General features: G+C 35.6%; 1 protein-coding gene across 5 annotated transcripts in view; it reads left to right on the top strand.

Annotated features, from left to right (window-relative positions):
• LOC128229082 (neuronal acetylcholine receptor subunit alpha-10-like) overlaps positions 1-12,781 on the top strand; it is a 68,997-nt gene that overhangs the window by 40,193 nt on the left and 16,023 nt on the right. Inside the window, exon 1 of one of the 5 annotated variants that reach the window (XM_052940741.1) lies at positions 12,110-12,361. The exons of the other annotated variants lie outside the window; for them this stretch is intronic. The gene's annotated coding sequence lies outside the window, so the exon portion shown is untranslated. Of the gene's footprint in view, positions 1-12,109; positions 12,362-12,781 lie in introns of those variants that run through there. 5 annotated transcript variants of the gene reach the window in all.

Genomic DNA, 12,781 nt, shown 5'->3' with positions numbered 1-12,781 from the left:
TGTGCTTTGAAGCAACAGGTAGTTGTGTGTCTTTTTCTATAGAAATACAAGTTAGAGTTTATTAACAAATACACCTAGGCCAAATACCGATAAGGACACACTCAATAATTGCCAACATACTTTAAAGAAATAGCAAAGGAACAATATGAGCAGCATAAGTAAATCACACAATTATTTTAACAGCAATATATCTTATATCGCACCAGTATTACCTGATAATGCAGTAATAACATTGTTTTTACATATAAACAATAATTCTATTATCATTGGCATGTTCTTATTAGCTGCGTGAAGTTAGCTAAACATACAACATTGGACATTGGACATTCAAGATCGAATGTTGTGCTGGCACGACATTGGACATTGGACATTCAAAATCGAATGTTGTGCTGGCACGACATTGGACATTGGGATTTCAAAAATGAATGTCGTGCTGGCACGACATTGGACATTCATAATCGAATGTTGAGCTGGCACGACATTGGACATTGGACATTCAAAAATGAATGTCGTGCCAGCACGACATTGGACATTGGAATTTCAAAAATGAATGACGTGCTAGCACGACATTGGACATTGGACATTCAAAATCGAATGTTGTGCTGGCACGACATTGGACATTGGACATTCAAAAGTGAAAGTCGTGCCAGCACGACATTGGACATTGTGATTTCAAAAATGAATGTCGTGCTAGCACGACATTGGACATTGGATATTCAAAATCGAATGTTGTGCTGGACATTCAAAAGTAAAAGTCGTGCTAGCACGACATTGGACATTGGACGTTCAAAATCGAATGTTGTGCTGGCACGACATTGGACATTGGACATTCAAAAGTGAAAGTCGTGCTAGCACGACATTGGACATTGGACATGCACAACATTCGATCTTGAATGTCCAATGCCCAATGTCGTATGTTTAGCTAACTTCACACAGCTGTTCTTATTTATGTACTCCAGTACATTTTATTACATTTGGACCTGTAAGATCCTATTTTTTTCAAATAATGTTTTCTCAAATCATAATACAATTGACTTTTTTTATCAAAAGGTAATTCACCTTCTTATTCATTACATGAAATGAATTTTATATTACAAAGAGGTATTACAACTGCTTTGTGCCATCTACTGGGTTTTACCTCTCACCTACGTGCAGAATATCTAAATTTTCAATGTTTCACTATATTAAAATGACGCATTCGATAGTTGCTCTGGCTCTAGTGGATTCATATAACTCCGTTTGCCAGTTTTGTATAAAACAAAACATCTGAAACGTGTTGTTAATTGAAAACATAAATGAATTAACATCTCCAGCACTTTGAAACATTCCCATGATTATCTCCCAAGGACTGAAGGAAATACTTCAGTAATTAAGCCATTGATTTGAAACTAGGATAACAGTCTAAATCACAACACATTTTATCATCGACCAAACAGACATATTTAACATGTCTCTATTTGTATTATCGTCATTTCTTATCTTCTAAAGCTTTAAGAACGTTTAGCTAATTAATAATACATATACGAACTATATACATTCGTTGAACAGAATTAACACTAAATTTCAATCTACATAATATTCATCTAACATTACTTATCTTTTCTTTAATATTGCCTCTTGTTCAGAAAATAATACTCTATCATCGGCATATGATAATAAGAACAATTGAAAAATGCCTAAATCAACTCCGCTGATGTAATTTGTAACCAAGTAGTATTCAATATCATTTTAGTACATGGAACATTGAAAATAGAAAAGGAGATGTTCTTTCTTTCTGTTTTACTCTTTAAAGACATTCATATATGCCTGTTTAAAGTAAAGAAAACGGACAGCATGATTTTAAAATAAGAAAACTTTAATAACCCTTTTTTCAAATTAATAAGCCTTCTATGTAGCTACTGCAAGTTTTAGCGTGTGTATTTTGACCTTGAGAAAAGAAAGCTATGGTCGGTGTCTTCGTCTATGTGACGGTCGTTCAAAAACTTTTATCATCACCTAACGAAACACCCTTACAGACATTAACCTGAAACCTATCACGTATAACCGGCGACAATATGCGCATGTGAAGCAAGACCCATAATTCTGGTTATGATTATTGTCGGGTTACGCCCCTTGGTCGGAAATATTTGTGTGCATATCTTTAGTTTTACTAGAATGATAAATCTTGTTAAACTTTTGCGCGAAACTAAGCACCATTGCTACTTGTGACAATGGGCATATGTGTAGTACGGTCCATAGCTGTTGCTTTACTAATTGTTGTGTTATGCTTTTAAGTCGACTTTCAATAACAAGCGTTTGCATCCGTTAGTGGTGCTGTTTTTTAAACAATTACTGTTATGCTTTATAGCGTGATATACGTGTTATAGAAACTTGTTCATATGAGACTGGATGGGAAATATGAAATGTATGTTGGAATTTTTTGGAAGTATTTTTTTCTTTGTATTGGTACTTGTCAATGACCTCTTCAACTTCTTGCACGTTTAATATAAGTAATGAAACGCTCAGTACAGCTTTCTGGGGAACAGTTTGCAAGGTCGCTGTGGGCTTTCTGGGGAACAGTTTGCAAGTTCGCTGTGGGCTTTCTGGGGAACAGTTTGCAAGGTCGCTGTGGGCTTTCTGGGGAACAGTTTGCAAGTTCGCTGTGGGCTTTCTGGGGAACAGTTTGCAAGGTCGCTGTGGGCTTTCTGGGGAACAGTTTGCAAGGTCGCTGTGGGCTTTTTGGGGAACTGTTTTCAAGGTCGCTGTGGGCTTTGTACCTTGTAAAGGAATCGTGCACGCATGCAACGCAGCTTAATTCAGTTGAATATACTGAATCAGGCAAAACTTGTCATCACGATATATCTCACAGAAATATATTTTTTTTATTTTCAGAGCATTTCCCGACGGACAAAAATATCAAAGCATATCTTTTTCGCAATGCATATATTCTAGATAATGTCTTTAACAATTTAATGCGAAACCCAGAAAAAGAGTCTAAACATGCTTTTTCCGGTAAACAGGCGGTCATTTTTATTCCCGACAAAATAAAAGCACTCGATAATACTGGTTTTATCTTAAATGTAAGCTTCTTGAGTGAAATTAAGCTGAAAATTGGTGAAAATGTTCTACTTTCGTTTGTAAACATGCATGTGTTTGATTGGAGAATCGGTCTTATAACTCCATAAACAATATGTTTACAAAATAACCGAAATACGTGTGAAGATTAAACATATTTATATGGCACTGCATTCCCCGAGTTCTCAAATAAGCCCTCATAATTGTGATATTAGATAAAATAACGAGTCATACTAACGTTTTATGATGATGTCCGTTCCTTTGCACTAGCCCGGAAGTGTCATTGTCTACTTTATTAAGAGGTTAAGAGTCGTGGGAATAAATGTTTTACAAAGTCTTTCGGGACAGTGTATAAACAAACAGAATCACGAACATGTTTTGTTTTGCCAAAGAAACCTATAAACAGTGAACTAGTGTTAACGAGGGGAATGAGATTTTCAGGAAAATAATATTTTGATTCTCTCATAATGTCTTTCAACTGTCGTAATTTTCGACTTCCCCAAGCAATCGATCCCACCTTTATGTTGCATTCTGTATTCGTGTATCGCCAAAAAAACATGAACGAATGCATTCGCATTGTGATATACTTTTATGATGTGCGGACTACGCATTGTGCTGAGCTGTAATGATGTGCGGACACCACATTGTGATAGACTGTTATGATGTGCGGACACCGCATTGTGATAGACTGTTATGATGTGCGGACACCGCATTGTGATAGACTGTTATGGCGTGCGGACACCGCATTGTGACAGACTGTAATGATATGCATACACCGCATTGTGATAGAAGGTAATGGTGTGCGCACACCGCATTGTGATAGACTGTAATGATATGCATACACCACATTGTGATAGAAGGTAATGGTGTGCATACACCGCATTGTGATAGACAGTAATGATATGCGAACACCGCATTATGATAGACTGTAATGGTGTGCATACACCGCATTGTGATAGACTGTAATGATGTGCGGACACCGCATTTTAATAGACTGTAATGGTGTGCGGACAGCACATTTTGATAGACTTTAATGGTGTGCGGACAGCACATTTTGATAGACTGTAATGGTGTGCGGACAGCACATTTTAATAGACTGTAATGGTGTGCGGACAGCACATTTTGATAGACTGTAATGCGCGCGGACAGCACATTTTGATAGACTGTAATTTTGATAGACTGTAATGGTGTGCGGACAGCACATTTTGATAGACTGTAATGATGTGCGGACACCGAATTGTGCTGAACAGTAATGATGTGCGGAACATGGTCCGTTGTATTTTACGTATAATATTATCTTATAAATCATATAGATACTACATTTACTTGAATATAAATGTTCATATCAATCAATATCCAGTACACCAAACGCACAATCACTTTGACACGAAACAGGTTTTCGTAAAATTATTTTTGCAGCTTTTTTCTGAATAATATATATCTTACATGTAGATGAATAAATGCACACACATGTAAAATATCCATTATTCATAAAAAGCTGCAAAAACAGTTTTTACGAAAACCTGTTTAAATGTCATCCAGTCCATTGTTTAAGGAATTAGGCTGGTTATCGTTTGAAAAATAGATGTAAATTTAATGTTGGACTTATTATCTACAAGTTTTGCATAGTGTCATGCCTGAATACTTATGTGAAGTAATTTAATTCACACGCAATGCGGTCTGTCACTCATAATGATTTAAGTTTCCTTTGCTACAAGACTAACTATAGTAAGAAGACATTTACTTATTTTGCTAAATCTGTTTGGAATTTTTATATCGATTTTTATTCGAGAATCATCATCTTTAATTGCATTCAAAACACAATTAAAAAAACACCTTATGACAAAACAAATACTTTAGTGAATGATTGTCTGTTTAAATTGTTTGTTATAATGCGATTTATTTTGTCTTTCAGAATTTTGATCATAGTACATGCTGTGTTTGAATGTCGTCTTGTTTGTTATTGTGAGAAATATATGTTTATATGTTTTGAGAGTCTATTGAAGCGCACATTGTAAAGAAGATACTTAATTAACTTAGTTTAAACATATTTATTGAGGAAAATAACACAAGACAACATATATACATCAATGAAAAACAAAGAATTTGATCGAAAGCATAGCTTATATAGATCATTTTCGTATGCATGTATACTTTACGAATCAGAAAAAGGTTGTCGCACAAAATATCATTTATTATATTTACCAAGAAGATGAATATGTCTAAAATAAATGTAGAAGAATAATGCTATTATGAAATTTAAGTATTGTAATAAATCAAACATAGAGCAAGTTTTAGGTTGAGCGGTACTACAAATGAATATTGCTATAGTAAAATGTAAATATTTTAGTAAGTCAAACATATAGATAAAATGAGTTAAGCGCTCATAATACAAAATCATTAGAAACAGTAGAAGATTATGGGAATGATGTGTCTCAAAGTAAACAGATTAGATGAATTTCAACGCACACATAAGCTGTTTAGAGAGTTAGTACTCAAAGAAACCTCTTGGTAGAATCAATGTATGAGTAAACAATAGAAAAAAGCTGCGAGTTGACGGGATCAGTAAATCGAACGTTACCCTTTAGCAATAAGTCGAGCGTGATAGCTGTACCAGGGACGAGCAAATTTATTGACTCGAACATATCCTCTCTGTAGGAGGTGTAAAGGGGACAAAATAACATAAAATGGCGGACAGATTCAGAGTCACCACAGAGACAAGCTTGTGAGGAAACAATATTCTTCCGGTAAAGATCATAATTAAGTAGACTACAGCCTAACCTAAGCCTAGTGTGATGGACTTGTAAACGCCTAGGTCCTGTGTTAAAATAATGAGGAACCTTAGGAGTATTACTAATCAGCCTTTTAAAACTTTGTATTGAGTCAGCGGACTTGAAACTTGAATCGAGAGTATTCCAAGCACGAATGGCAGACGGAACAAGAGAGTTATAGTATAGTGTGGATCTGCAATGTATAAGTGGAATATCCGAAGAGTTTCGAAGATTATACCTAGGATCGGCTGGGCGTAAAGGAATGAGATTAATAAAGTATGTAGGACTAATATTGGATTTGATTTTAAACATAAAAATAAGTTTGTGGTTGGTGCGGCGATCTGAAAGGGGCTGCCAGTTCAGGTCACTGTAAAGTTTATCAATAGAAACTAGCTTTGTTGCACCTGTGACGATTCTCGCAGCCTCGCGTTGTATTTTGTCAAGTTCCTGCTTTTCCCCTGCAGTGCAGTTGTCAAATATAATATCGCCGTATTCAAGCAATGGTCGGATAAAGGTCATATAAATTGTCTCAAGGGTGAGACGATCAAGAGTAAACTTGAGCGAACGTAGAATATTAACACGGGACCATGCTTTGTCTTTGATATAATCAATATGGGCAGACCAGGAGCAGTCACTAGAAAGAAACATACCGAGGTGTTTATGGGAGGAAGTCTCTGAAATGTTATGGTTAAGCATAGTCAAAGGGGGATGTAGGGGTCGGTGGAGTTTCCTGGAAATCATCATTGAGTTGGTTTTCTGGGGATTAAAGGAGACTAACCAAGTATCGGCCCAACGGCTTATCTTCTGTAAGTCCGAGTTAAGAACAGAAGCAGTTTTGTTAGGGGTATCGACTACCATAGATAGGCTAGTGTCATCAGCAAAAAGACTGATGTTAGCTTCGATGTCGCGAACAATGTCATTAATATAAATGATAAAGAGCAAGGGTCCTAAAATGGAACCTTGAGGAACACCTGCTTTAATGTAACGAAGGGAAGACGAAGAATTCTGAAGTATAACACGTTGTTTGCGGTGTTGTAGGTAACTACCAAGCCAGTGAAGCAAATGATCTCGGACGCCAATAGCATGCAATTTCGAACGAAGGCCTCTATGCCAGACACGGTCGAAGGCTTTACCTATATCACAAAATACGATACGCACCTCCTTACCGTTGTCAAGTGCTTCACAGAAGCTGTTATATATAAAAGATAGTTGATTCACAGTTGAATCACATGGTCGGAAGCCAGACTGAAAATCCGTCAATATATTGTTGTCTACAATATGGTTAAACAAGTGCTTATAGACTGCACGTTCAAAGACTTTGCCAAGTGAGTCAAGTAGAGATACAGGTCGATAATTAGCGACAAGATTAGACTCACCCTTCTTAAAGATAGGGCAAACATTAGCAATCTTCCAGGAATCAGGAAAGAATGGAATAGACATCGAATAATTGAAAATATCACTAAGTGGTTTTGCGAGGACGGCAGATAGTTCAATAAGAACACGATTATCAATCGTGTCTGGACCTACAGCTTTCCCTAGTGGCAAAGAACGAAGGAGAGGCTCTATATCCGAGGGACTAAAAACGACTGTTGCTAGTAGGGAGGATATATGGTAAGTCGGTGGTACAGGTTCACTGTTAGGCTCTGTGAGATGTGTTTGATTGGCGAAAAAAGTGTTGAAAGCATCAGCCTTATCTGCATTGCTATGAATAATACCAGATTCAACAACTAAAGGTGGAATCGAAAGAGAACCAGAGTTAGGGGACATGAATTGTTTAATGGTAGACCACCAGCCTTTGGATTGTTTCTTTTCGAGTAGAGATTTAGAGATAGAGTCAATATGCAAAGCCTTGGCTTCTCTAATTTTAGAAATAATAAGATTCCGTAGCTCTCTAAATTTCCTCCATGTAGATGGTATGTTTGACCTCTTCGCCTCTTTATATAAGCGTTTGCGACGACGAATGAGCCTCTTGATATCCGATGAAATCCATCTGGGTTCTTGAGGTCTGATAGTGATCATACGATTAGGTATATAGCGCTTGGCACCATCAAGAATAGTAGAAGTAAAACGAGAAACCCATGTATTAAGATCATTGGAGCGAATCGAGTCCCAATCAAAATCTTCGAGGTGTGCTCTAAATGTATTGTAATCACCACGGTCATACAGCCATACAAGACGACGATAAGAAATTAACTTTGGCTTACAAAACTTAAAGAAGACAAAAGTGGGACAGTGATAGCGAACTTGTTGATCAAACAAGGGATCTCCAACTTCACAGAGAAGCAAACTTGTAGTATTTTTTAAAAATACCAGGTCAATAATAGACGAAGAATGTTCGGTAAAATGAGTGGGCTCATCAATGCATTGGGTAAGACCATATTGCTGACATAAAGACACTATTTTAGGACTGATACAATATGGAGTAGCATTCAAGTTAAAATCACCCACCAAAACAATGTTAGAAATATCAGTGTTTACAGCCGTATTAATAGACTCCTCAATACGTGAATCCAAGACAGCAGAAGTGTTTGGGGGTCGATAAAACAATCCAACAAGCATCTTCAAGTTAGGTTTAATAGCCAACTCGATCCAAATGCATTCAGTGTCCAGAACTTCTAGATCAAATCTCCTCTTATAAAATATATTTTCCTTGACATATAAAATAACACCTCCATAATTGTTGGTTGCCCGATCTTTGCGTTCAGGAGCCTGAAAATGTGGAAGAAGAATATTGTTGGTGTCAACTGACTGTGATAACCAAGTTTCCGAAAACGCTATAACATCGAAGTCTAGAAGTTCAGCTTTGATTATGTCAAGTTTTGGTAATATGCTTTGGACATTGTAATGAACCAAGGATAAATTATTAATCTTAATTAACTTAATGTGTTATCTTTATGAAATAAAGTTATCATTATTAAAATAATTATTATCAAACATTAAATGTCTGGCATGTTCGACGTTTGTTAGTACACAATTTTGTATTATGGTAGAAACTAAAACAATATCCTAAAGGTCGGACGGCGAAAATTAATTCGAGATTGAGTGTTTTATGTAAATTCATTTTTTAACAATTCTTGAAAAAAAATGTTATTGAACAAACTTTTGCTTCTAATTACCCGATGATAATCAGCTCAAACTAAAACAATTAAAACAACAATTGTTGCAATGCCATGTTCACGATACAGTGACAATAACTTGTAACTATATGTGCATTTCAAAAAATATTTCATTTCCTAATATAAGAAAGAACGCTATGGAAGGCGTATTCGCTGCCATCGACAGTATACGGAGCTACGTCTTTGAAAGTAGAAGTGATTGGCCATCCTCACCACTCTTTGTGTTAACGAAAAAACCTTAATGGACAGGTTTTTGCCTCTCCATTTGTTCAATTGTCTTTGTCCAGTGGCCATTATGGTTGGTATGCAATTATGTTTGCATCTTATTTCTGGAAAACTGCTGTAGAAATTTGAGCCGATGCTGCTCTATATGTTATTGAATGTTGCATGGATCAACCGTAAATCATTGGAAAAGTTAGAAAAAGTGTCATTATTAAACAGTATACGGAAAAAAATTCACAATTCACCAAGTTTCGCTTTCTTCATCAAGAAAGCCCGGGGCCTGATTGATCAGCGAAAGTAATCCCAGTTTGTTGTGGCATAGGACCTTTCTAGGCAATAGCTGTTCTTGCCATTTTCCCATGCACATGTCGGGAAAGCACAAGGAAATATAATAATACTCGTTTTGTTTAGTATCTGATACCAACAATCTTACACAGATTTCCGGACGGATTTATAACTTTATTTCGTATGCGTGCGGAGACACATTTACATGAGCTAACCACTTACAGAATGCTTAATTATGCATCTTGGGGAAGTTTTGGGACGAGATAACAGCTTTTGGCGTCTTAGCTGGCAAACTTGTGTACGTTAAAGATGTTTAATACACAAATTATAAAGCAAACAGGGCATATTAAATGGTTTGGGCTTTCGTTTTGTCAATTATTTGCTATTAAAGTAAACAGATTTGCCTCCAAACAAAGACATGTTTTGTATTTGTTCAAGATCAGGGTGCTTTGAAAATCGGTTAAAAACCCCATTTAGTTCCTAAAAATTCAAGGGAAAGTGAATGCTTCAAATAAACGCATATCGTTTAGCATTACTATTGATTACATCCTAATGTAACCAACTCAACCATATTCTAATTATGAATTAATCGTGAAGTGATCTTCATTAAACCAACATCAAATTAAATTGTGTATGTTGCCCTGAAATAAAGATCTTGCAAAGCATGGTATTCCTTGTTTCCGTATTGTTTTGAAATCACTGCTTTTAATTAAAGTAAGCGTTCGAAAAGGATCGAGTCCAGCCGTCAAAAATCATAAGCTTGTTTGAAGGCGCACTGGTCAAAGCCCAAACCAACTCCCACCGATACACACAACACCACAAGACAACACACATGGGTTACACAAATACTGATTCATCGTTTATCAATACATTTTGGCGTAGCTAGTTTGGAATGGTCGGTAAATAAAATAGTCCAATGGTTTGCTGAACCGGTTTTCAAAATTTCAATTCCACATTTGTCCCAACATTTTATCAATATGAAGCAAATGTGAAGGCAACACCAGACCAACATCAATATACATAAAAAAAGAGTATAAAGCAAAAAAACAAAATATATTAAAGTGGTTCTCGTGTTGAAAATCAATATATATATATATATATATATATATATATATATATATATATATATATATACATGTATAAAAAACATAAAGTTTGGACGACAAACATTAAATAATGCGTTATGGAACTATGTTAATTACTGATTGAAACCGTGCATTAAATAGCTGAAAACGCACAAATATTAAATGACTGGTGGGTACTAAACGATTTATAGCGATCAACTTTAGTCTCATAAGGTAGTAGTACCTTGTTTTCTGCACCTTTCTTTCAAATTAAACACGGTATCCTTCTCATTGTTTCCGATATTAAATAATCTTTTTCGGTAAATTGAAACAATTGCATTACTTGTGGCGCATCTTATCTCAGAATACAACTTTAACAGTTTTTAAAACAAGGAGGTATATATGTAATTCGGCGCATATTGAAACACGGGAAGAACATCAAATTGGCTTCATCTCTGACCGTAACTTGAATGAACTAGAATTCTGCGATTTTAATATGGCGCCTGGAATGGAAACTTATTCAAAGACTTTTTATTATGGATATAACTGCTTAACTAAAGCGATATTTTGAACTTCTTAGTAAATTGTCTGTATACTGGGCTTGTCTCTGTAGTGTGCATTGTATTAAAGTTGGTATATTCGATTTAGTTCAATAAATTGATGCGCTTTATGTAGAGAAGGTAAAAAATGAAAATTCAACGCCAGTAACTCCATTGTGAATTCCAAACTGGCAGGCTATCACATTTGCGCAATATATTATGCCGATTATATTGATATTACAATGATCTTAAGGGAGCGCAACAAGTGAATTTGGTGGTTTTGATATCCCGGAACAACGGGTTTTCGACCGCCTAAGGATTATTTACATTTTAATCATAAATAAGTGATAATAAAAAATAAATGTTTGTGTGTACCATTTAAAGCAATCATTCATCTTTCCAAAAAAAAAAAAATCTATTTTAATCGTCTATTGTTTACATTTTGAATGCAAAATGGCGGCTGTCACTTGTTGTATTTGACCTAGATACAACATGCTTTCGACCATGACCTTTAACTATACTTCGCAACAAAAGTTTGTGCACAATATTTTTTATTTTGATTTGTATAACTTGTTTAAACTGTTTAATGCATTTTATTTTTAGAAAAAAGTAATTAAATATTTACATATTTGCCATACAGTCACTTTTTAGTTACTTATCACCACAAGAGAGGCAAATGAATGCATCATCCCTTCTAATGGCTTTCACATGGGTACAAAATGATAAATTCACCCATCATGAACCCTGTTATCACTGGTCCAACTCTGAATGAGCCTCATATGGCCTGCCTAGGCTGCAATATGTATAATTTTATGGTAACTAAGCGCCCAAATGCAATTCAATATAGTTACCTGTAGATAAGTTTCATTAATTTTAGAATAAGCAACATACCATATTTAGATGCGCTTTTGATGTTGTGCACTATACTAAGAAAACAATAGGGCATAGGTTTTAGGCTTTGGTAGATATGTAAGATCTGGCAAACAAAAACAACACGATTTTAAAGAAGTATTTTACTTGTGAAATCATATTAAACAAAGGGTCTAATTTGGCATTAATTAAAAATGACAAATTGGTGTTGTTTCAAGTATAACTTAAGTTTTTTTAACACTACCATTCCCATGCTTTTTCAAATGAAGTTTTCTGACAGTTCTACTGTTATGGTTAACAATTGGAGCTTATTTTTACCGGAAGTGACGCAAAATAGAAGTGTTTTACCCATTTTCAGGAGGCGGTCGAAAATAGGTTGTGGTCGAAAATAGGTTGTTCCGGGATAATTGATGGGCCATAACTGCCATTACCATTCTCAAGTAAGAGGAACGACTAATTGAATTTGATCAAATTTTGACAATGCATGGGCAATAAAACCAGCGTTTAAAATGCGACCTTGTAATGACCATTACAACCCAGTCGACATATTACGCTCATTAACATTATAACAATGTCTGGTAATCATTTGTTTAAAAATAACGTGTGACACAACAGACGAAGACGACGCGGACGACGACCCCGGATAAAATGACCCCTATCTGTGTATTGCTCTTGAATAAGTAGGGGCTAGGTATGATACGTTCAAACTAGAATTTTAGACACGAATAATCAATCACAAAAGGACATTTATTCAATGTCAACATGACTTTGTCAATTTCGTAACATATAATTTAAGAAAGCATACTGGGCGTCCAAGAACCGTTATAATAATAATACACATAAAATACACACCATATTTG

Source organism: Mya arenaria, chromosome 3 (genome assembly GCF_026914265.1).
Source record: "Mya arenaria isolate MELC-2E11 chromosome 3, ASM2691426v1".
Classification (NCBI taxonomy): Eukaryota; Metazoa; Mollusca; class Bivalvia; order Myida; family Myidae; genus Mya; species Mya arenaria.
This window is presented reverse-complemented; position numbering and strand designations above follow the sequence as displayed.